Source organism: Drosophila kikkawai, chromosome 3R (assembly GCF_030179895.1).
Source record: "Drosophila kikkawai strain 14028-0561.14 chromosome 3R, DkikHiC1v2, whole genome shotgun sequence".
Lineage (NCBI taxonomy): Eukaryota > Metazoa > Arthropoda > Insecta > Diptera > Drosophilidae > Drosophila > Drosophila kikkawai.
The window spans coordinates 37,209,158-37,233,873 of record NC_091731.1 but is presented as its reverse complement, the minus strand read 5'-3'; the positions used below and the strand labels follow the sequence as shown (position 1 = coordinate 37,233,873).

At 39.6% G+C, this 24,716-nt stretch overlaps 1 protein-coding gene across 4 annotated transcripts in view; it reads left to right on the top strand.

Annotated features, from left to right (window-relative positions):
- LOC108075716 (uncharacterized protein C2orf42 homolog) overlaps positions 1-24,716 on the top strand; it is a 179,811-nt gene that overhangs the window by 128,275 nt on the left and 26,820 nt on the right. For all 4 annotated transcript variants that reach the window (XR_011445383.1, XR_011445382.1, XR_001770739.3 and 1 more), the window contains one exon: positions 19,622-19,640. The gene's annotated coding sequence lies outside the window, so the exon portion shown is untranslated. The remainder of the gene's footprint in view (positions 1-19,621; positions 19,641-24,716) is intronic.

Genomic DNA, 24,716 nt, shown 5'->3' with positions numbered 1-24,716 from the left:
TGTTAAATTTTCGAAACGGTCTCAGTGGTAACCTAAACTACCCCTTGTTTTTAAACGAATGTTAAATGGCTCAATTGGCTGTTCGAAAGAGAGCTGTTATTTTCATAAACTGTTATGAATTTGGCCTTACATTTACAACAAAAAGATAATGTAATGGTACATACGGCTTTTAGAGGGGTGGAATGTAATCTGCGGTCTGTAAGAGAACTCTGTTTAATTTTCGAATGTTAGATTCTGGTGGAATGACTTAAACATATCCCAGGATGTAACCTGTTAGTTGGGCTTACATTTGTCTTTAGTCTTTTCACAGAGTAAAAGGACTGTAAATGGCTACAGAAATCGCTGTGAAATATTATGTTATGTTATTTCTCCTGCTGTTGTTACAACTTTTACTTTTGAATATAAGTAGTTAACGGATTCGCAAAATGTAACATCCCAGTTCAGTAATAATTATTTCTTCGGAATATTTTTACTTGTATTTTAAAGCTTATAATGATAATAATAAATATAAAACGTTAATATTAAATATGTTAAGATTAGAAAAAATATAAAATATAAAATAATGACTTCCTCTTCCGCTTTTTTCATAGCAGTTCATAGGAAATCTGAATGTTCATTCAGCTAAACTCTCTACTACAGAATTTCCTCAGCTATTAAGAAATGTTAATTCTTATTCCAGAAGAATGTTAAATAAAAGGCTGTTGAGGCTTTGTTAATCTAATAACATTACATAGGCCTGTTTATTTTTTAACATTTCAAATTCTTTTGCAAACATTTGCTATTGAAATGTATGTTATCAACATGTTTATGTTTTTCCAACATTTTGTTACATTTCCTAAAAAATTGTATTAACTCTGTTGGCTAGATCCTGTTAGCTGTTGTTCTGTGTTAAGAGTTAACATGCATCCTTAGCAGTTTTCCTTTTAAAATGTTGTTTTTTTTTTTAAACCTTGCAAGGTATTAAAATGTAAGCCAGAAGTCATTAAAAATCGTAACAATCATATATTTTCTTTAAAAAATGACAAAATATTCATTTCAAATTTAAATTTTAAAACAACTCTTAAATAAATTAACTTTGAATTACATTGCAAAAATATTCCCTATAAATATCATTTATGGCGGTTGAAACACCATTAAAGCTGCTAATAACAATTACAATTACAATGCCCAATCGAACCCCTTAATTTGTTACCTCAACTTCCGCAATTATTGCCAATACACAGGCACCTGCCCCTAAACGGTGGCTACGCCCCCTCAAAGCCACAATTTAATAGCCCAACAGGAACATCCTACAGCAAGGCGAAATTCCGCAAAAGGAAGCACAAAACTCACCCCCTCTGGGACAGAGTCAGCAGTGCAGTCAGTCCCCTTAATCGCCAATGTCAACGCCTTTTCGGAAAAGGAGTTCAAGGAGCATCCCGGACATCCGGAAATGAGGACCTCCGAACAACCCCTAAACCTAACCAGCGACGATTTATAACGCACTTTAAATTGCAAAAAATTGCAACAGTGATAAGGGAGCGCCGGGCGTCGAAACCGAAACTAATTCGCAACAAGCGCAATAAAAATTATGAACAATAGCGGAAATTAGCCATGGCATCCTGAGGGAGGAGGGGTGGGCAGAGGGGCAAAGGAGCGAGGAGCGGTGGAGAGGGGCGGAAAAGTCACTCGCTCTGCGGTTTTTCGCCAAACTGACAGCGCAACGAAATGCCAACCAATGCATGACGAATGCAAGCTGCGTCTGCCGAACTCGGGGAACAGATACACTGAAAAAATAATCTAGGAATTTGGAAATTTAATCAGAAAAATATTTTTTTGATTTAAAATTAGTTTGTTGTTAGGAAAATCATATTTCTGACAGTTTAAATTAGCTGAGAAACTAATTTAAATTATAAATTAAAAGGTGAAAAAGAATCTTAAAGAAAGTATTCAAATATATTGATATATTCCATATTTCAAGATACTTTCCATAGATATAAATATTAAATTAAAATATTTAAAATTTAAACAACGAGTTTAATATTTTTTACAAGAATTTTAAGCACTTCAAAGACTTTAAATTCTATATTTACAAAGACTTCCTTAACTATTTCTCTCAGTGCCTTGGCAGGAGTTGCTGAAACAATTGCAGATGACATTGGGGGATAACACTTTCGCTGGGGGTGGCCGGAAGTTCATGGGGGCGAAGTTCACGGCCCCCGAAACCCCCCCTTCGCCAAACACAAACTTTAATTAGCAACTTTTGTAGATTTTTTGCCAGAAGCCTGAACCAAAACCAGGAGCATGCCCTAACCCCCTATCCTTATCCCTGTCCGTGTCTTCGTTTGAGTGGCTGCTGCAGCTTCCGGCGGCGCTGCACCTTTTTGCCCCGGGCTCGTGTTCGTGGTAAGTTGATACCGCCTCTCTATATGGCATCTATGGGTTTATATATAGAATATCTGGCTGGCGCTGTGTGTGGAAAAGTTAGCTTCGTTCGGTGGCAGGATAAAGGATGCCGCTCCGAGGGCGAATGACACTTGACAGTGATTTATGGCCGGGGCCACTGATAACCCGCCAAATCCGAATCCAAAGCCGAAGCGGCAAGTGCAAATCCAGGACAATCAGGACTCACCCCTCTCAGTTGTGTATCTCATATATATATTATATATGGTCTGTATATATTTCCATGCCGCAAATGCTGCAATTTCGAGCCAAAACGCTCGCATGTGCAATCATTTTTTATCGCAAATCTCTCGCTCTCCCGTGCAGCCGCCGCTTTCCGCCCCCCTTGAGGTCCTGCCCAGCGGGGTGTTAAATTGCCAGGACTGCTGCCTCAATTTCAGCGTCATTCAACGCCATTAACCTTCTGTCAATTTCAATAAGTCACAAAAAAGCAGCAGCGGCAGCGGCAGCCTGCCATTCATGGAAATCTGTTGCAATTGCAACGGATCTGGAGTCCAGATCTAATACAATATTGATAAGGACTCTGGACTAACATGCATGTCCTAAATTACACTCACATGGCCACAGGGGATGATAGACTTTTCCAAATGATAAAAATAAAAACTAAAGTCGAGAAGCCGCACTTGATGGGCTGTCTAAATTTGAGGCTAACGAAGCACAAGGTTTTTTCTGAAGAATAAATACATATAATTTTGGAGAAGTTCAACCTTCAAGAACCCTTTTTAATCAGACAAATCTGGTTATAATTCTTTGGTTAATTTTCGTGCTGAAGTGCCAAAACCGCTTAACATGAAGCCCACACAAAATCGATCGCTATAAATGGTATTTCGCACGGTTTTTGTCAGTATTTTGTATTTTTATCCTTGCGGAATGCGGTGCAGTTCACACACGCACACCTTTGGCCGACCGCATATTCCCCAACGAACAGGACAGTACCGGACAGGACAGGACGAGACAGGACAGGACATTGGGCCCGTTCGTTTGGTGGCTGCGCTTGTTGCCATTTCCGCTTCCGTTTGCCGCTGTCGTCGTTGTCATGTCTACATGTCCTGCGTCCTGTTCGCCGTGTCCCGTATTCCCTGTATTCCAGCCGTGTTGCACATAAATCGTTTAAAATAAAGTGATAATTGCATTTGTGTTTCAACTGTCAAAGTGACGTCAGTCCCGGGGACAGTTGCCTGTGTCCTTTTAGAGTCCTGTGCCTGGGCTTAACGGTAACTGCTGCTGCTGCTGCCTGCTGCTCTGCCCTGTCGCGACATTTTATGAATGTCGCCGCCGTATGAATAATTGCGATAGCAGCCAATTTGAACGTTCCTCCATAGGCACTCCATCCATCGAGCCGGGATTCCTTCTCGTTTACGCAATTTCGGGGGTTGTTTATGTCCTTCGAGCGGCCGTCTGTGTGTTCGCATGTTTTAATTTCAGTGTCACTGTGAAGTGGATTAAAGTATTTCCAGGAGGCTTACAAGCCTAAAACGAGTGCAACCCCTCCGCTGGGTGGGCCGCACCGCCCGGCGAGAGCTGCACTCCGGGTTGCCTCGAATGGCAAAACGCACTTTTCCTGCGCTTCTTCAGCACAGAAAGAAAAAAAGTGTTGGTATATTAAATCTAAATAAAAAAGTTGATACATTTAATTTTCTATATTTTTGTCTACCTTTAGAATTTGTTTATAAATCTTTATTGTATTTCCTTGATTTGCCTTAGTCAGTTTTCTGTAATATTGTTCTTATGAAGTAAAGCCTTTAGATGCAGTTTTTATACCCTTAAAGGGTATTGGGTTTAAAAATATTAATTTAAAAAATTCAAATATATTTTTGATTCCATTTTTTTCTCCCTGTCTGAGCACGTGAATTTATGGCAACTGATATATAAGGCATTCCCACCTCGACACACTGTCTGTGATTAATATGCAACACCCCGTTGGCCCCGTTGAAAAAGAATGGCGCGTTCGCGTTTCGTGTGAAGCGGCCAAGTGTTCGCTCGCTCGCTCGAACCCTCTCGGCCGAATTGAATTGTTAAGCAAATAGCATTAATATTTATATTGTTTTTTACTCCGGCAAGGGTGCAGCACCAAATGCAGACTCTCGACGCGACGTCAATTGCGTCGCTAAGTTCCACGGCAAACAAAGGGAAAAAAATATTGAATGAAAAATGTCGAGAGATCCGCCGCATGTGGCAAATTAGGTTGCCTTTGATGCATGATCAGGGCTCCGAGAATTATGCAAAAAATAAATAAATAAATATTAATTCACTTAACGGGCGCTGAACCCCCGTCTTGACCTGTATTGCCTTCAGGGGTCTTTGGGGTTAAATCGACACGAACCTTGCGTGTTTGAACCCTAGAAATACAAGAAAAAAACAACAAGCACACACACAAAGTGTCGATTTGATGAATGACGTTTATTAAGCAAACAATTTCGAGCTATTTGCAGCCTAATTGAGACCCATGCATCAACGTGTTGTGGCAGTTAAATGGCTTATTAATATTTAACAGATATTAAAAAAAGCACAACAAGAAAACTAAGTCAAATTAAAAACTAAATTGTAACACGACAGTTGAATGTAGTAACTCGGACCTTAGTCAAGCTCGGACCTTTGCATGTCCCAGAGGAAACTCCCTGAAAAAAGGCAATCAAAGTGCGGTAAAGCCTTGGAAAAACATGGAAAATAACTGCAGTGAAGCAGGCTTTCGAGTGGAAATGAGTTTTGCATGCAACACGCTTCTGTTCATGGGGAGAAAACAAAACAAAACCTAGTAAAATAAAAGCACTTTCCATTAATTATAACCGACCGGCACACGTTTATGGTCGGAAGTGTAGAGCTGTGGTCAAGTTAAAGGAATTCCAACTAAGTTAACTGATTAGTTAATAAGTCACACTACTTCCAGATCTTGTATCTGTGTGTATTTGGAAAATTAGCCAAAACACCTACTGATTACCTTGTCAACTTGATTTGAATAATAATTCATAGTGTTGTCAGGGTTTTTGGGTACAGTAATTAGTTAGTTTCTTGTACCTAGTTTGGTTCCAAAAATAACTCAAGTTTTAGTAAAGGTTTTCTGGGTTTTTAAGAAGGAGTTATTTGATTGATTTATATTTATTATTTCCCCTTAATTCCCTATTTATTTATTATTAATGTACCATTGCAAGTACCTGTTGTACCTTACCTACTTTACCTTTGTCAAGTACCCTGACATCACTGATAGTTCCCTGCCACTTGACTGTTGCCAAACAATTTACAACTTTCTGCTCCTCATCATTTGCACATTTTTTGGTTTTATGGTTTGGCAAGCCTTAAAAAAAAATTAAATAAAATGTATGCATTACGTAGAGAAAAAGTTTAACCGACAAACTCGCACACACACACCCTCAAACCCTCGAATCCGCCGGAAAAACTAGCAACTGTAGTTACAATAAATACATATGCAGGACGATTCTGCAGACTCTGTCGCTGGCATTATAGAAATCCCGTTAAACCCACTTAATTCAATAAAACACCTTTCACACACTTTGCGCTAAAGCCGACAACAAACTATAAGGATACGAGTGTGTGGGTGTGTGTATGTGGGGTGTGTGAATGTCGGGTGGCGGCGCTTGAGAGCGTGCGCCAAAAGCTACTTCACGGCGGCAATTTACGTTTAAAGTTGCTTAAAGTTGCTAACGACAAAAGTTATAATTGCATAACGTGTGTGTGTATATGTACGGGTCCCCGGCTTTTAGTGTGTGTCGCCCTCACTCACACACTTAAACGAAGTGCAGCAACACACTGGTGCAGCTGCACTAGAAGAAATAAAAAATTATACATGTTTAAGTACTTAGTTTGAGCATAAAACCTGAAGATCATAAGGGGATTTGCAGGGACTAGCCTTGGGTAATAGATGAAGTAAGGCGGGTTAAGGTTGGGTCTGTTCCAGGCTCCTTTTTAAGGGAACTTTTGTTGTATTTCTTGGATTTTTCATGAGTGTTTCGTACCAATGTCATGTCCTTTTTCAAGACTATAGAAAATCAGTTCTTCTAGCTTTGCTTTTCATTTAATTTTAAGTTAAAGTGTACTATTCTGTATGTTGGCTGTTCTTTCCAGCCTCCTTTTTATGACAGATTCATGCCCATTTCAAGTCCTTTTCATACATTTCTCATGCTTGTTCATCTCCTTTTCAAGACCTTTTCATGCTTTGTCCTAAAACAATGATTTCAGTTAAAGTTTCATAAACTAAAATATACTTAAATTCGTTCCCCAACTCTCTCCATTTTAAGAGAATATTGTTTAACTACCTTAACATATTTTTTAACAGTGTAAAATCGCAACTAAAACGACGCTGCGCTGCTTCCTTGGCTCCGAATTCGTATGCGAGGCAGCATATGGCAGCCGGAAATGAAACGTAAATCAAATAAGTAAGAAGCGTAAATGCTGCGCGCACACACACCCAGTTACACACGCACACTCCAAAGTACAAGTGTATTGTCATTAGCGACACAACACACAGAGAGGAGAGGAGGGCCTGCGATGAATCCGAGACGCTGCTCTTCTCAAATTGAAAAGTTTTGAAGTGCATTTTTCATGAAAGTGGCAGCGATTCGAAAGGAAGGCAAAGGAAATTGTTCATATTATAAAATAAAAGCGGAAAAGTGTTGCGAGCAGGGCAATGATGGAAGGGAAACTACATCAGGCAGGCAGGCAGGGGTGACGCATGTCCTTGGACCACGCCCTCCACCCACTTCCCCCGATGATTTTCCAACCGTCAGTCAGCGGCAGGTTCGGAAAAAATGTCAACGGCACTGCGGGGAGGCGTGGCCTGGCTGGCTGTCTGTCGTGCCTTTCCATTTTCCCCCATTTTCATTACGTTGAAATGCGTTTCGTTGAATTAGAAACATTTCATTTTCGCTGCTACTTCCTATTTCCCGTTAGCTGTCCTTCGTGCCCGAGTTGTCTGCGATTTCTTTCATTTTCCGAGGCGTTTCCCAGAAGGTGTTGGAAATGTTTTATGTCTTAATAGCTTTTCGCTGGCACACACATTCCAGCTCAAAGCAAAAAAAGGGGGAGTACCGCTCTGCTTTAATGGGTTAACGAGTTTTGCCCCTTTTAACATTTCTTCTTCTCTTTTTTTTTTGATTGAGGAATCCTCAATTAACGCCGCGGCAGTTGTGAAATTTGATTTCGTCTAGGAAGAGCGGTAAATGTTCTTAATTGAGATTTTAGCTTAACATAATTAAGCCCAGATATCTAATTCTTTATTCTAAAAGGATTAAACAATTTTAAAATATTTTTAAAATAATATTAACTTGCCTTTTGTCTGGGAGTAAATATTGCAATTTTCAGGATTTTTTTTGCAGTTGCAAATTCAGTTTCCTGAATCTTAAAGTCTGACTTCTGGCTTTAATAAAGCAAACATTAAACACCCAAAAACCCTAAGCCTAAAGCCCCCATTTCAATACCCAAAAACCGAAATGAAAATGAGACCGAGCAAAACATAATTTCAATTTCCGCTGCAATTATTTGTGGGTTCGCCGGCTGCCGCCTCCTCGTCATTGTTGTCATTTTGTCAGCAGCTTAAATAATTAAAATTATACATGTATGCTGGGGCTGGGGCGGTCACCGCCCACATTTAACATTCTCTAATTTAGTTGCCGACTGACCAGGACTAGCACAACATTTTCATAATATATGACAACAGCATTAAAAAGGGCCACAAATTTTCAATTTGCCAGCGACCATCGAAAAATTTGTGCGCATGAAAAATTCAGTTGGATAAATCCGTGATATTGTCGTTCAATGTGAATTATTACCGCCAGCAGGCAATGATATCTATACATCAAGGCACTGGGAGAAAAGTTTAGCTCTAATTTAAATGTTAAATGAAAATGAATATAAAGAAAACTAATTTTATTACAAATATTTGACTGAAATTGATCTAAAATTTCATTTTTAAATATTCTTCAACTAAAATTTCCCTTAAATAAATTTAAAATAATCCTTCAACCTTTTCTCTGGGTGCATAAGCCCTTTTAGCCGCCAGCCTGTCAACGGCATTCAGTGGGCCTGTCACTCTTAACGGGGCTAAAAACATTGAGGGTCAATAAAACGGTTGGAAAACACTTTCCCGACTTCAATGCTCCATGGCTGTGTGAGTTCTGGGGGGTGGGATGAAGTGAAAACGGCATGATTCCGTCCTCATATCAGTCATCTAACCATTTAGATAGGCCATGGAGCAGCCTTGGAGCAGCTATGGAGCCACTGAGCCATCGATGCGTGGTCGTTAGGAACACTGGCTTTCCCCTGAAATTTGCCAGTTTTCCTGTCGAAGCAAAAGATTGCGATATTGTCTGTGCCTGTGTGTGCCTCTCGGTTGTATCTTAATGAAGTATCGATTTCCCTGGCCTCGTCGACGATTTCTCGATTTCATGTGCCCTGCGGTAGAGGGAATTCCTTCGAGTCATGTAAATCACTTATTACATTTTCGCTTTCCGTTTGCCGTTTGCCTTTACCCCAGGACTGTGACTTCCTTTTTCTGGCTTTCTGCTCCTCCTCGTTCTGCTTGTTGATGCACAAAAATGGCTTGCAGAGGCGAGCAGTTCCCCCGCAGGCGGCGTGGAATCTCGGAACTTAATCTCAAATTAGTTTTAAGCCGTAACGGAATTTGACTAACTGAATTGTCATAATGGCAAATAACAACGGAAATAATGGTCGGAATAAAAACGAAACCAATCTAAATGCAAGTGGGCAGAAGGAGGTAGGGAGTGAGTGAGCAAAAGCTCAGCTCTCAGCACACAGCGTGTCCTGTAAGCGGTGGCGTATACGTGATGACTTGGCAAATGGCATCCAAAGGATGTGTGTGTGCTGTGCTTCGGAGGGAAGTTGTATCGTTCGTAATCATATTGAAAGCCCACATCATAAAAAGTATTGGATGCTTTATTCGCATTAGTGCTTCGGTCCGATTCGATAAGGGATAATAATTTGTTGGCTGCTAATGCCAAAGCAATTTCCCCCCAGGACTTTACCCAAAGTGTGTGTCCATTAATTATGACGCCGACTGCAAATGGAATATATATACTCATAGTTCACTTAAGTGAGCGTATTTTTAGCCAGAATAATGTCTATATATAAAGAAAGATATGAATATGCATGAGCCCGAGCTCTGATGGAGCGATTAAAACGCTGTCTGACGGGGGTCCTATCTCGCTCTCTCCCTCGACTTTCGTTACTTTTTCCTTGGCGGCTTTTATTTTTTAACGCCGGCGCTCTCTTTTTTTTTTTTTTTGTTGTCGGTTCCACTCTGTCAGGCACTTAAACAAATGAAGCTGTCGCCGTCGCGTTATTTATTAGCCAAGCTGGTAAAAATGTTCAGCCTCAAATGCTTTTTTATTAATTTGCATTGCGGCCAACTTACACAGACAAACACACACATATAAAAGTGGCTGGAAAGAAAGAAAGTGCACTCGGGAAAAACAGGACAAAGAGGATCAGAAGTTAGAAAAAGGTTTTTAAAACTAAAATACATTCTTTAGAGATTTAACAAAAATTAAGTAGAAGAGGCCTGAAAAAGAGCGCACAGAAAATGAACTTTTTAATAAACTTTAAGAAACTAAGAATTTTTAAAAAATTATTTTAGGTTTTTCTTGTTCTTGTATATAAAACAGACTATTTATTATGAACCCTAAATCTAAGAAAATAATTTTAAAATTAATAAATAATGCATTTGCAAGTTTTTGAATAATTTTAAATAATGCTCAAGCCTCTATAGTTAATTCTGTAAATTTCCCTTTTATCTAAAACATTTTCTAATCAAATCAAAAATATAGTATACACTTTTTCTTCCACTGCATCGCCACCATCTCCGCTCAGTGACTGCAATCTGAGCCTGCAACGTGGCTTATTTGTCTGGCCAAAATGGCTGCTCGTCTTCGCTTCTGCCACCCCCCAGCATCCCTCTCCTCCTTCTGCTTCCTCCCAGCATTCCCTCTGACAGACTCTTTATCGTATGTTAAAGTCAGTGCACACAAAATTTTTAAGTGGTTTTGCCGAAAGTTTTCGAGAGTTGGAGTTCGAGAGCCTTCAGCTTGGCTTTTGTTTAAAATGTTCCGGCTTTTTAAGCGCCACGCTGGGCTCACTAAGTGGGCGTGGCCAGTCGCATATACATATATATATATTTTTGAGGATATATAGTGGCAGGACCTCTCACACACACACACACACACACACGCACATGGCTGGCACGCTAATTCGCAGCGGGTGACAAAGTAAATTATGATATTCGCTTCCCGACTAACAGACTGCGTGCACTTCCGGCCACGTCTAGTTGTACCTAGTAAAAAATTAAGGGTATATCGAAATGGGATTTAGTTGAGGGAATATAATTTTTAATTATTTTGAAAATAAGTATTTATTAATATTTTTATACGATTTTATAAGCTTAGGTTAAGCTGGTAAAAGCTAAGATAAGGTGAGGCTTTAATAGGATCTTTTACCTCTTTAAAAATTAAACACAGAAGAAATATATTTAAAAATATATATAAATCATTATTTAGTAATATTTGTAACAATATTTCACAAAGCATATTTTACATGTACAAAAATAGAAAATAAATGCCTTAAAAGTAATTTTTAAAAGACTTAAACTATACAAATTTAACCCCTTAGAACCAACTTAATATTTATAGAATGTGGGATATTTTTTCTCTTCTAAATTATAAATTTAATTAAATTAAATTATATATTTTCTTTGATAGATTTTTCCTAATATTTTAATAATCTTCAAATATTTTAAATATTTTTAAATATTTTCCACCCTTCAAGCGACTACTGGGCATCCCTTAGTCTAGTCTCTTACCCGCCATTCTTTCTCTTTTTCTTTTCCTCATTTCCCTGCAAATTTTCCGACGGCCAGCAGCCTCGGCGGCGGACAGGTTCAACGGGATTTCCATTATGCCTGGTCGGTTGGTTCGGCAGGGTTTTGTCCGGGATTGGAATTGGGATTGGGTCTGCTTCTCCGACTCCGTCTCCGGTTGGTTTTTCGGGCCGTGATTTGTTGCACGGCCAATGTCGCGCCCCCGCGATGAGCACTCGGAACTTTGCGTATCTGTTTTTGAGCTTCTTAATGGAAAGTTTTCGCTCGAAATTTACGATTGGGGGTCGACGCGGTCTACGGTGCAGATTTTCCATACCCCTGCAACGGCGGCGGCGGCGTCATGTGAAGATAAGCCGGGAAATGGTAGGAACTGCAGCTGAAGCTGATGCTGAATCTGAATCTGAAAACTGAACTCCAGAAGCTTGCTTTAAGCGAATTAGTTAAAGTTTACCGCTGCTAGTAGTTACCGAAGGACCAGACCCCGTGTTTGTCACGTCGTTCACAGTTCTCGTCCTGATCTTTGTTTGCATTCCATCAAGGCTTTTGTTTATCCTGCGGGGAGAACGAATTAACAACTAGGAAATGTTTGAATTTCCCTGAATATTTACACACAAAATAATTAAAGGAAGTCTAAATGCATTTTGAATATTATTTTAACTTAATTTGCCCTCTTTTCTTGTTACAAATTTTAATTTAATAATTTATTCTGCTGCCTGATTACAAGTTGCATTTATTTATAGATTAAATCTAGGCAAATAATCTAATAAAATCTGAAAGAAAGGCCTGCACAAACACATTATTCTTGTCTCTCAGGAACATATTCCGCCTCAAAGATTTATGATTTTCCCAGCGCACAGCTACTACTACCAACGGGGAAACTCCCTTTGTTTATCCCCCTTGCTGGGAAATTTGCTGGCCAAGAAAGGTCCGCACAATTTCGTGCAAACTTTGTTAACTATTTAAGACATAATTTAGCAAATTATTTTCTTCCATGCTGCTGATGCTGATGCTGCTACCGAGGAGGAGGTTCAAGGCGGCTCATAAGTAAATATTATGCAAATGAGGGCCTGGGGACCGTACCCCTACTGTTAACCCACCTGCGCCCGCGCTTAACCCCACTCCCAGCTGAGGCTTAGCTGCAGCGAAAGTTACTCTTCCTTTACTCCTCCTGGTTTCTTTTTTTTTATTCGCTGGAGCAGCTGGCTTGGCGCCATGTCCTTGCCATGGCTGTTAGTTTTTTAATCCTTTGCAGTTATTAATTTAATCGCACAGCTGCATTTCAGTAGCAGGCAGGGAAAGCGGGCTGGGGAAAATCCGAGGGAGAGGCTGGGGGGAAAAGTTAGTGGCAACTTTTTGGCTGCCAGCCGTGACAGTCAGTCCTGCCGCCTGCCTGGCTTGACAAACGCTTGACACATAAATCCGACGTTGGCTTTAATTAGTCAGTGGATTTGTTGTCAAAAAGTTATAACACTTTCGCTTAAATTATTCATGTAGCTGCTGCCACTGAGCCGCGTCCAAGGCCACCGCCAAATAGGTAAATCCGAGCTGTTAATGGTCGGAACCTCACTCCAAAGCCATTAGGCCTTGCTTACAATTAGACACGGAACTATTTGTTTATCCTTCCCGGAATTATTATCATCAGCAGTTCGTGGAAGCTGGAAAAGCCAGTGAAATTATCTTGAAAAGTTAAGAAAAACAACAGAAACAGAGAGAAGAATTCTAAGAAGCTCTTAAATCGAAATTAAACTCTTTATTCTTCTTCGTTTTAATCAGATTTAATTTATTTGAACAATTTCTAGCCTTTAAGCAGCATTTAATTGCTTTTTGAGTGGTCTATTTCAAGAGCTAAGCTTTCCAGAAGCTCAAACCTTGTTATTGAATATTAATCCAGAAATTATCTTCGATTGGCATAAATTAATATACGTGGCTTCAAGGCACTAAACTTATCTTCCAAATTTCATTAAGTCGAAATTGAGTCAGTCTAAATTTTACACAGAAGGAAAAATCGCTGTGAAAACATACAAAATAATTTAAAATATAAAGTACTAAAATATATATTGAAAATTTAAATATATTTATTGAAAAAATTGTATCTCTTAAAGCTTACAAAATATTTTTTAAATATTTTTAAAAGTCTTGCATTTTTTTTCCCAGAATTTTCTCTTTGACTAACCCTTTATGTAATTGTTTTTACCCTCAAAAAAGGTTTACAAATATTTTTAAAATCATATTTCTTAAAATGTAAATATTCTACAATTTCCCCATCATTATCTTACTCTCCCCACTCGTTTATTTAGTTGTTTTTCCCCTTAAAAAAGATTACAAAATATTTTTAAAAATTATATTTCTCAAAATCAAACTCTTATATAATTTTCCCAGCATTTCCTCTCTCTCTGCTTAGTCTTTTATTTGATTGTTTTTCCCCGCATAAGCCAACAAACAGACAGTCAGCATTATGCTTTAACTGATTTTCGCATTTGAATGATTTATGCTTCCCGGCAGACTCATTCGCATTTATTTGAGCCGCTTCACCTGCCGGGCCAACGCCTTTGGGAGCCCTTGTCCTTTGCCGCTCGTTTTTCATAATTTTGCATGTGATTTGGCGCTTGTTTTATAATATTCCCCAGATTTCCAGGCTGCTCCAGTGTCTGTGTCTGTGTCTGTGTTTTTTTGTTGCCAATCGATAATCAAATGCGTGTGAAATACGCCTCAGTGGCATATGTTGTAGGACATAAATTTATCAACAGGTTAACAAGTGACTTACAGGAGGCAAAAAAAGTCGCATGTTCATTCATTTATGGCTTGACTTTTCATGAAATTTTACAAGCTAACAGAATCATTTTACGCATCATTAACGTTTTTGTATTTCATATGCAAATTTCGCCTAGTCCTGGCCCTCCTTCTCTCGTCTTGCGGATCCTTTCAAGACCGAACGTCTGACAGACGTCCGAACGTCCAAACAAAGTCAAACTTTGGCAATTTTCGGGAGCGGGGTGTGTGTGTGTGTGACCGCTCCATTAGTGAGGTTCAGTGCACATCACAACGGGTGAGGGTCCTGGCAGGACCCAAGCCCACATTGGCCACATTATGTGCACGCAATGAGCCTTGAAATTTAGTTTTCGGTTAGTTTCAAAAGGGTCAGAGAGTCGGGATTTCTCTGTCTCTGCGGCCGACACTTTTCGGTGAAGTTTCCCTCTTTCATTTTTTCTTTTTTTTTTGTGATTTGCATAAGTGGCCGTGACAGGGACCACCTCTCATTACGGCCAAATAATCGTAAATTGCAGCCGACTTACGCTGCATTGGCCATTTAAAGAGTCATTAATTAATCGCAATTAAAGTGATTTTCTTTTGCATTTTCTGTGCCTTCACACGGAGGCTCCTTTTGTTGTGGTCGCCACTGATTGAGCCTGAAATTGCCGCAATCGTCGCGATAATGAGCCGTAATGCATAATTATTGCAAGCTGCTCCGGCTGCTCGGGCTCTGCTCTGCTGAAATTAAGCAGAAAGTCTTGGTCCCACTTGAGCCCCACTTGTTTTTGTTTACTTGTGTTTGTTAATTAACAACGCACAGTGCTCTCTGTATATATATGTGCATATTCTCTCATCAATCGTTATAATCGGGGGGCAACTCGTTAAATATATTTGAACAGTCACCAGATCCGGCTGGGATTGTCTGTCGGTGCGATGCGATCTCAATGCTTCAGGCCACAAAGGCTAAAAACAAATTTCCAAATATTCAAACAGGCACTGGAAGAAATTAGGGGGTGGTCAACTATTGTTCTATAATTTTAGGAATAATTTAAAAATGTTATTAAAAGTATTTGAGCAATTTAAAACATTTATTTAAATGATTTTATTGGATCTTTTGTTTTTTTGGGCTACAAGTCAACTAAACAAACTGCAATCATTTTTAACTAAATAATATTTTCTCTAAGTGCACGCCGACACACAGATTGGGATGTATGGTAAACAGATGTTCAAGTTCGAGTGCCGGACGCGTGTGAGTGTGTGTGTGGTTTCGGTGAGGCGATAAGTGACATTTGAGTGAAAGCTTTGGCTCAGCGGCAGTGTGAACGTGTTGGAGTATACATGTATGTGTGTGTGCCAGTGTGTGTGTGTGTGTGTGTGAGGAACGCGCTTTGGCAAGCCAACAAATATTTATCTATGCCAGTGGCCATTTAGCCAGAGCCTGCCAATAAAATTGCCATTTCTGTCATTGTCAGCTTAACGGCAAACTGAGCAACAGACAATTTCACAAGTATGTGTATGTGTGTCGCACTTAAGAAGTTGTGCGTGTGTGTATGTGTGTGTGTGCGTGTCGCCTTGACAATTGATTAAATATGTGGAGTGTGCGCAATTATGTCAATTAAATGGAAATTACTTTATACCTCGGCCAATGCTCTTTTGTGCCTGACAAATCACACGGAGACACAAAACGTGTTTTATTTGCTGAAATTAACTGATGCATAAAGTGAATAATGAGCGGCTCGACTGGATATCTATCCTCCTATAACTCCTTTCCCTCTCTCTAGTGGAGCCCAAAAATAATTGGCTTGGCCCCTGCCCCAGCCACATGCTGTTGTCACCTGGCAACCGAAAAGTGTTTTTGGCCAAAATGCATAATTCATTTGCTGTGCAACATTTTCTCGCAAAATAATTGTGTCGCTCGAAATAATTGGCAGACAAACAAAAGGTGTTTTCTGAAGGAGTTAAGGATATGCCAATTTATAAATAATAATATAGACAGTGAATTAATCAATAATTATAAGTAGAACAGGTGAATATTTAAAGGGAATTAAGGGATAAGAGTGTAGATCTTTGGCTTGTAAAATTTTGTAATTAAAAGAATTAAAGTATTAAAGGATTAAAATCAAGAAATATTATTAACAAAAACTAAAGAAAACCGAAAATATTAATTCTGTATTTAATATTTGGCATCCAAAATGTTTTAAATTAAATAAATATATAAAAATAAATACTTCAAAAGTAAAAACTAACTAGAAATCTGTTGAAAAAAGGAAATATTTAAAATTCAGATTTTCTAGAATGAAAAGACTAGAAAAATAATATGAAATAAGTAGTTCAAGCCTATAAAAAGGGTTTAGAAATTGTAAATAAATTAAAACATATAAATCTATACATTTTAATTATATATATTAAGATTATATTTATTATAAATATATGCTAAATTTATAAGGATATTCTTTCTTAGATATATATTTATATTTTAGGAGTTTTAACTTTCTTGTATTAAAATGGAACACTTTATATACCCATTTATATTGAGCGCAGACTGAATAACCGTTGTACAATAATGGGATTTTTGTGAATATAAATTATATTATAATTTCCTATAATATTATAATTTCCTATACCATTCAAAGCCAAAACAATTAACAGAGCCTAGAGAGTGGCGGAAATCATGGCTCGTTTGCCTGGTCAGCTGGCTTAGGAGGAGATTCAGCTGCAGATACAGTTACATGCCATGTCCTGGCCAGCTCCTGGCTTCACTATATCCCACTCCCATTCCTCTAATGCCTGCCTGCCTCATCCAGCTACTTGAAGTCCTGGCCCAAAGCGCGTGTGTTAATGGCAAAACGTTTAATGTTTCTGGTCACGTAATAAATCCAAATCTGTGCTCTGCGCTGTGCACGCTGTCACTTCCGTTTTATGATTTAATTTGTAATTTACTCCGAGCGCTGCTCCGCCCAGTCTTTGTTGATCTTTTCTTCCCTCCATCTTTTTTCTTTTTGGCAGTTAGTTGAGTTGATGTTGTTATTTTTGACAACGATACCTGAGGGCATATGCCTGGAGGAGGCCTGGAAATATGTTTCGCCGCCATTTCGATTATGGCAAATAGTTAACTTTTCGGCAGCAAATGCTGTATGGGGAGCAATTTCCGCTCCGACTCCGACTCAGGCTCCGGGAGGATGAGGATGAGGATGAGGATACAGATGATGGATACAGGACAGAGTTCTGTTTGACTGACTGCCACTTAAATGCGCCCTGAGAAATAATCAATCCCCGGCTCCAATCATTGCCGTTGTCCAATCAAGCTGGCCTTAACGATTCCAGGGAAAATATTTTTCGGGGGCCACTAACAAGCAGGCGGAAAAATATGGTTGCCATATCAGCATAAGCCATCCTTTTTAACGGTCCACAGCTACCTAGTATGTCCTTTTTGATGCTACACATTAAAATAATGCTAATACAATTTGAGGAATATTTTATTTTGATATCCTTTCATTTTAAATATTTTAAAATTAGTTATAACTTTCTAAATATATTTTAAAATATGAATTTATAGTTTAAATATCTGAAATAACCTCTAAACAAACACCTTCCTTTATTTCTGTGCATCCAAACTGTCAACCAGGCAACCAATCCCCCGGAACTTTTCCGTTTTTTCTCCCCTCCAACTTGATCCTTTCCCTGACTTTTGCTTTAAATTAACACCTCTGGGAGGCGGCTTGACTTTTATGGTCTACTATTTTGCATATCCCAGCCCCACAAATTGTATATGGAAAATCATTTCACACATACACATGCTTAGCGAAGGAATAGGCCGAGCTCCTTTGGAGCAAGCCTCTAGCAATTCATTTTTCGTCCTTTCGCTATCCGCTATCCCCCCCACCGGCGAGTTCTCTTCAAAGAGAAATTACCTTTTTTCGCGTTACCAGGCCACGCCCACACCCACAAGGCAGTAAAAGTGTTTCGGCTTAGAGCCCAGGGGGGACTTGACTTTGGTATGCGGAAAATCAGACAGGGGGCTTTTCCAAGGGTGTAGAAAGGGGCTTGGGTAGCAGCGGTCTTTAGTGCTGATGGCGAAACTATCTTTTCACGCTTTGCAAGCTGGAAAATTTCAACATTTTTAGGCACGTTTGGTCTGGCAATGCACCTCGTCGCCGGTGGTACCTTCGCCTTTCATTGCCCCCAGACTCGTCAGAGCTGTCAACGCCTCGATGCGTTTATGCCCCCTCTGCATGTGAGTGCACTGAGAGAAAATGTGGTGATATCCAGGAGATTTTAGAGGGAAAAGGTGGGTTGGAATGCAGGAATAATAAGGAAAAAGCAAACTGAATTTGAAGTTACATCTTCTTACAGGTTTTTCAATGCTTTTCCATATGAAACAATATTTAGGGACAAATTTAAATATTACTTCAATAAATTAGTACATAAAATAATATATATTTGACTTAATTTAAATATTTAAAGAACTTTATTTCATTAAAATCAATATTTCTTAAATAAAGTAATATTTAAGCAGCCAGAAAATGTATTTTAGCTAAGGAAATATTCATTTCAGTAGAGATTTTATGAAAAATTAATTTAATTAATAATAAAAGTAAATAAGAGCCTATTAAATTTTATCTTTAATATTTCTATATTCTATATTTCTGTATTAAAATTTCATTGGCTTCCAACAACAACTTAAAACAATAAATTACAACACATAATTTCCCCAAAAAAACCTTTAAATATATAAAACAACTAAAGTGCTTATTAAAATACTATTTAAGCTGGCTTAAAAAACCAACTTTTAATGGTTTTTAAATGCTGTATTTTTCGTTAGGTGTGTGGTGTGTGAGTGGGAATGTGGGGGGACTGAGGATATACATTTTTCTAACGCCAATTGCTTTCAACACCTCACTGGACGGCGCAGGAGCCGGATCGGAACATGCAAAGTTGCCTTGCCTTCATCTTTTGCCAGGCTCGACTCCTTTTCTGCGGCGATTGTTGTGGTTGTTGTTGTTGTCGGCGGGGAGACCGACAAAAGCCGTCGAAAGGATGTCGGTCGATGGACGATGGTCGATGCATGAGCTCCATTCGCACTCGTATCTCGGCCAGCCAGTCCGTCGTCCTTCGTCCCATGTCCTGACATATTGCAAGTGCCTCAATGGGCAGTGAGCTGCGATTATGTGTGCAACAAACACACACACACATGTACACTCTCACATGCGCTGATTGCATGTCCTGGCCGCTATCTGTCTGTGTGTGTGAGGCGCCTCTTCCGTTGCCTTTCACCAAACGGAAGTTGGGCTCCCTAAACGATTTGCTTGTTTCGTGTGCCTGAAATATTCAAGCCTTTGCCAGCTCCTAGCTGCAACTCCGATTCACTTAAGAATTAAGAGATATTTCGGCAATGAGTTCGGCTGGCTCACTTTTTGAAATACGGCTTTGGCTTTGCATACAAATGGGAGACTTCATTGATAATGCACAACAAGAAATTCAAGAATTTAATGAAGTTGTAGTTGTAGAAATATATATCTTAGTAAGCGTTTAGTTTTAAATATTTTTAAAGGTTTTAATAATTTATTTAATTTTCTTTTTTTACAGATTTAATTACAATAAATGGGTGAGTATTGAGAAAGTCTTATAAACTTATAAAATATATATAATATAATTTTTAGAAATACCCCAAGAAGTTACTCTAGCTTCTACAGCATTCTTTCCGTTCTAAAATTATCTTAATAATATTATTTTTACTTCTCAAAAAAGGTTACATTTTCCTTTTCTCTATCTGTAGTCTAAAACTTAGGCGTGGCCCAGCTATTTGTAACCATTTAGTTTACTTAATTTGGCGTGTAAAGTGCTGTGGTTTGGGGGAATCCCCTCCTACTCGCTCTTCAAGTAGATGAATGTTTGTTTGTGTTATTAATGTCGCTGGCTGAAAGTCCAGGAAAGTATGCAACGCAGCTGGCCAAGGGCTATTTTATTGCATTGTCAATTTAATGGTGTGGAAATGCTTTACGAAGAAAAGCTGCTTCACTTCGGCCTCGTCCTGCTGCTCCTGCTGCCACTCAAACACTCTTCCAACTCGCAGATGGCCAGCAGTTCGATGCTTCCTTGCAGAAGTCGGACCTCGAACCTCGAACCTCGGACTGGAGTGAAATAAGGCCAGGCGCTTAATGCCTGCACAATATTTATTGCCATGTTTCATATTCCTATATACGTAGCCTGCCTCCTTCTCATCCTTTTTTTGACTTTGTTGCATGGCTACAAAGTAGCCTCCGACTCTGACTCCAACTCTGGCTGTGATTCCCCGGGCTGAGCCTGCATTGTTTAGTTTTGTACTTTGGCTGCTTGTTGCTGCTGCTGCTGCTGCTGCTGTGTCAAGCGATTTGTAAAACGCCAGGCTGCAGGACGAAGGACCTCGGACGAAAAACATTGAGGCTGAGCTGCTGCCCAGCCGTTGCCAGTACAAGAGATAAACGGAAATTATTAAAGTGCTCTGCCAGATTTATGAAAATGTATTCGTGTTTCCGTTAGCATTCCCCGGCAGTGCATATTGAAATTGTTGAATACCCAAACCCCTTTTCTATATTCTTTTACTTGGGCTTTTAATAAAATAACCTAACCGAAAAAAAAAGAACCTAGTAAGTCGGAGAATATATCTTGATCGGACAGCTTTGAAATGTTGTAAACACAAAAGGCCTTTTAAGCTGCGATTTATTCGAATAGAAGGGGATTGTTATACTAAAAATACTGAAAGAAAGGTTGAAGGTTGAAAAAGTAATGTTCTAAGGTAATATTTGGAAAATTAAGAATCAAAATATAATTTATTTTGATTTTTCAAGGCAGTCAATTCTAAAAACACAAGAGATACTATAATCTTTGTCTCTAAAATATTTTCTTAAACTAAAAGTAATAGTTTTTAAATGATTTCTCTTATTTTTTCATCACAAATAATACAAAAACACATTTCTATGAGCACTAAAAATATGCATATATTCTCTTTTCGATCAGGCTTTGGCTTTATCCCTGATTAAGCCCATAAAAGAGCCCGCATATGGGAGTTACAGTAGGGTCCTTGGCATAAATCATTTTCATAAATAAGTTTATGTTCGGGGCTGCAGCAGCTGGAGGGGGCATAATTTAATCGAAGGCAATAAATTGGCATTTAAATGTAATAAAGACGTGTAAAATAATTACAGTCGAGAGGAGTGCCCACGCTTTCATTACTTAATGCCACCGGAAATGCCCTCACCTCACATCACCTCGGCTGCCCCCTCCTGTCTCTATTATTCTGGCAATTTATGTACAACTTTTGGTGCAGAATTATGCACATATTTTTTCGTCAGACTTCATTTCATGTGGCTTTTGGCGCTCTCTCTGCTTTCGGCCCTCAGCTCTTGGCCTTTGTCGAATTGTTATGGCCGGCGAATGACAGTTAAGTGACATTTAACGGTTAATAAGCCTGACAGATTTACAACTGTCAGCGACGTTTAAAAATAATGAACATCAGCAGGACAGGCAGGACATGGCAGGACAGAGGAAAATAGCCGAAGCGATTTGGCCAAATTGACTGCGCAAAGTGAATTATTAATGTCATGTGGGGGCTCTCTGGCTCAGACAGACTGAAACTGGGGGGGAATGGTCGAAATAGTAGAGGAAAAGCCCATCGGCCCGGCACTAAATGTGCGTCTATTTAGTTCCAAGTGCTGAAAATTTACTGTGCGTATTAAATAAATGCGATTTTCCGGCACGTGAACCGAGGAACTAGGCCCAAAAATAAAACCAGAAATAGAAAAAGAAAAATACACGAGAAAAACAAGAAAATCCAGGGAAAACTTAACCAAAACAAAACACAACCAGGCGGAAAACAAACACAAAAACAGGGAATAAGACAGCGGCAAGGACAACGCTCATAAAACATAAATTTAATTTATGTGCAATTTTAGCAAGTCGTATAAATTTTCCCCAAAGGGAGAGGGGGAAGGGGAAAGGAGACAAACCAGCTGGGCAGCCAAGTGTCCTTGAAAATGTCGCATTGTTGTTCTTATTTATAGCCAAAAGCCGGGGCGCTGAAAGGGTTTTATATTTATTTTGGGGCCACACACACACACACACGATCCTTCCTTGAATGCTAATGAATTGTTACAAATTCATGGCGATGTGCAGGAGGATAAACTGCCCCAGGACGAAGCACTTGTGGCCCTAGCAAATATTAATTAAGCCAAAATGCAACCGAACCCTGGCTTTGACTGCTCTTGTTAATAAACTCAATTGCATTTACGGAGGCATTTTTAAATGATATCCCGAGTAACGACTGTGTTTGCAGCACAAACATGCTTTGGATTCAATTTGCTGCACATTTAATTTGCAATTTTGCCAATGCAAATATATAATAATGGAGCTCCGGCAGAAGTTGCTCCCTTTTTGTGCTCGTAATTTGCTCAGCAAAAGAAATAAACACACTGCACCTTGGAAATGTTCTAGTTTTGCTCTGAATTTGATTGTCAAACTGGGCTCAACTGTCCGGATTTGTTGGCCAAACTTTTCGGCAGGCAGTCGGCAGAGTAAACAATTTTCCAGTTGCCAAACTTTAGCATTTGCTTGAGAAAAGAAAACATTTCCTTCTGTGATCGCACGGGATCACAGAACTTTGCCCGAAACTTGTTTCCGAAAACAGGATGCATTAGCCCCGCATACAGAATTTAATTGCCTCGGCCACAAATCAACATTTTCCTTGGCTTTTACCTAGGGGAAGTGTGGAATTTATGGCATCCTCAGGCCGGGCTTCGCTTTCATTTTTAGCTCCTCCCTCTGCGAGGCCATAAAATCGTTTTGCGGTCAATGAATTCCGTGAAAACGGCCCGGAAAACTGTCGCTCTTTAAAGCGAAATAAGAAATTTATGAAGTTCACAGGCCGACTCGGACTCGAAGGCGACTCTCTCCTGGGCACGTACAGGAATAAGGAAAATCCCAGCAGTTACAATTTTCCAGCTGGCCTTGTTTCTGGGCAGGCATCTAATTCATTTGGGGAAAGTTATTTATTGTATTATTTACCACTTGAGCATTGAAACTTTGTCAATTGTTTGTGTTTGTCTGACCGAAAAGTTTGACTCGGACTTTGAATAATCTTCCTCTGGCTTTCAGCACTTTAATGTGAATTTGCTAGAAAAACTCCCACGGTTTTCCTCGTTCCCGAATTATTAATATTTCAAAAATGATGGACAGCATAAAAACAGTTGGAAATCAGGCCGACAGGCTGCAGATTTTGATGGGATTTTTCACCGAATTTAATTGCAGTGGAGACAGCCGATGCAGATTGAGGTTTAATTTGTTCTCGGATTGACAAGTTGTTATTTTGCGAATGTTTTCTGGCTTTTCAGCCATCAAATTATTGTCACAATAATAATCATACAGCGAGGCAGCACATTTTCCATTAACCGAAATCATTTAAATTACCTTACAGCAAATGTAATTAGGCTTTGCTTTGGGTAAACACGCAGGCTCGGCAAAAATAATGCCAAGAATCCTCGACAAGCCGCAGAACCACCCCTCGGAGCTGAGACCTTCGACCGCAGCGCATCCTTCGTTATCTGTGAAAAGCCGCAGACCCTTTTCCCCCTCCCCTGCCACGAATTTCCCCACTTCTTCAGAGTGTTTACCTAGCGAGTGTGATCTGCACTTAATTAATATGATATTCGTAAGCCACTCGGCAGCGTCACTCGTTGCCGTGGCCAACGGAAAAACGGAAGAGCTATTTTCCTTGTTCCTCGTTAATTAACATATGTAAATGCAGAGGCGAAAAATCAAAACTCGGCGCCATACTTATCAAAGAGGTAGCAGCCCAGGGGGTTGTTTGCACTTTGCATTACTTGGCAACTCGTTTGGGTTCTTCTTTTTTTCGGATAATCGCTGCCAGTGGCTTCCACTCACGTTGCGGCAGTTAAAAACTCGCAAGGAGGCCATAAAACTCCTTACAATTCCCAGCGATAGTTAGTAGTCCTCTTCGAGATGAAGAGAGAGATTGCAGCCGGCTCTTGATATTATTTTATTTTATTTAATTTAATTAAAGCCGCCGCACGGCGTTGACAAACCCACAGCCTAGCGGCGGCGGGCTCATTTAAATACAAATAATTTATGAATGCCTCGGCCGAGGCAGGGCTCCGACAGCTGCGCCAAGGATTTTCATATTTTTTTGCATTTATTTTTAATGCTGGCGCTGCATTAAATGCTTTTTAACTTATTTGCCGCTCGCGTCCATTGTATTCCGCTTTATTCTGACAACATTAAGCAGATTACACATACACTCTCGCATATATTCGCCGAGATTATTAAAAAGTTAAGAACTTAAAGTGCCGCATAATGAGATGCTATAGCATTTGCATTCATATGCGGCCCGGCATTTAATTAATTTGCCCCCCGTTCCGCCAACAGTGCGTATGCGTAATGTGGCGATGTGGCGAAGCTGCGACAGCACCGATCGAACTGCCATTAATTGCCAAGGAGTGTTTCCGCAATTGCCCCAAGCCCTGCGGTGCCACTTAATAACGTTTCGTTTGTGGCCCAAGGATTGGGGAAATAAGGACCAAGGAGCAGGACATTCAAGGGCGGCAATCAGCGAACGATTTATTGATGACCAGCCTCGTTGACTCCTGACCTCGCCACCGTCTATGGATTTCAATCAACAGCGACGGCAACC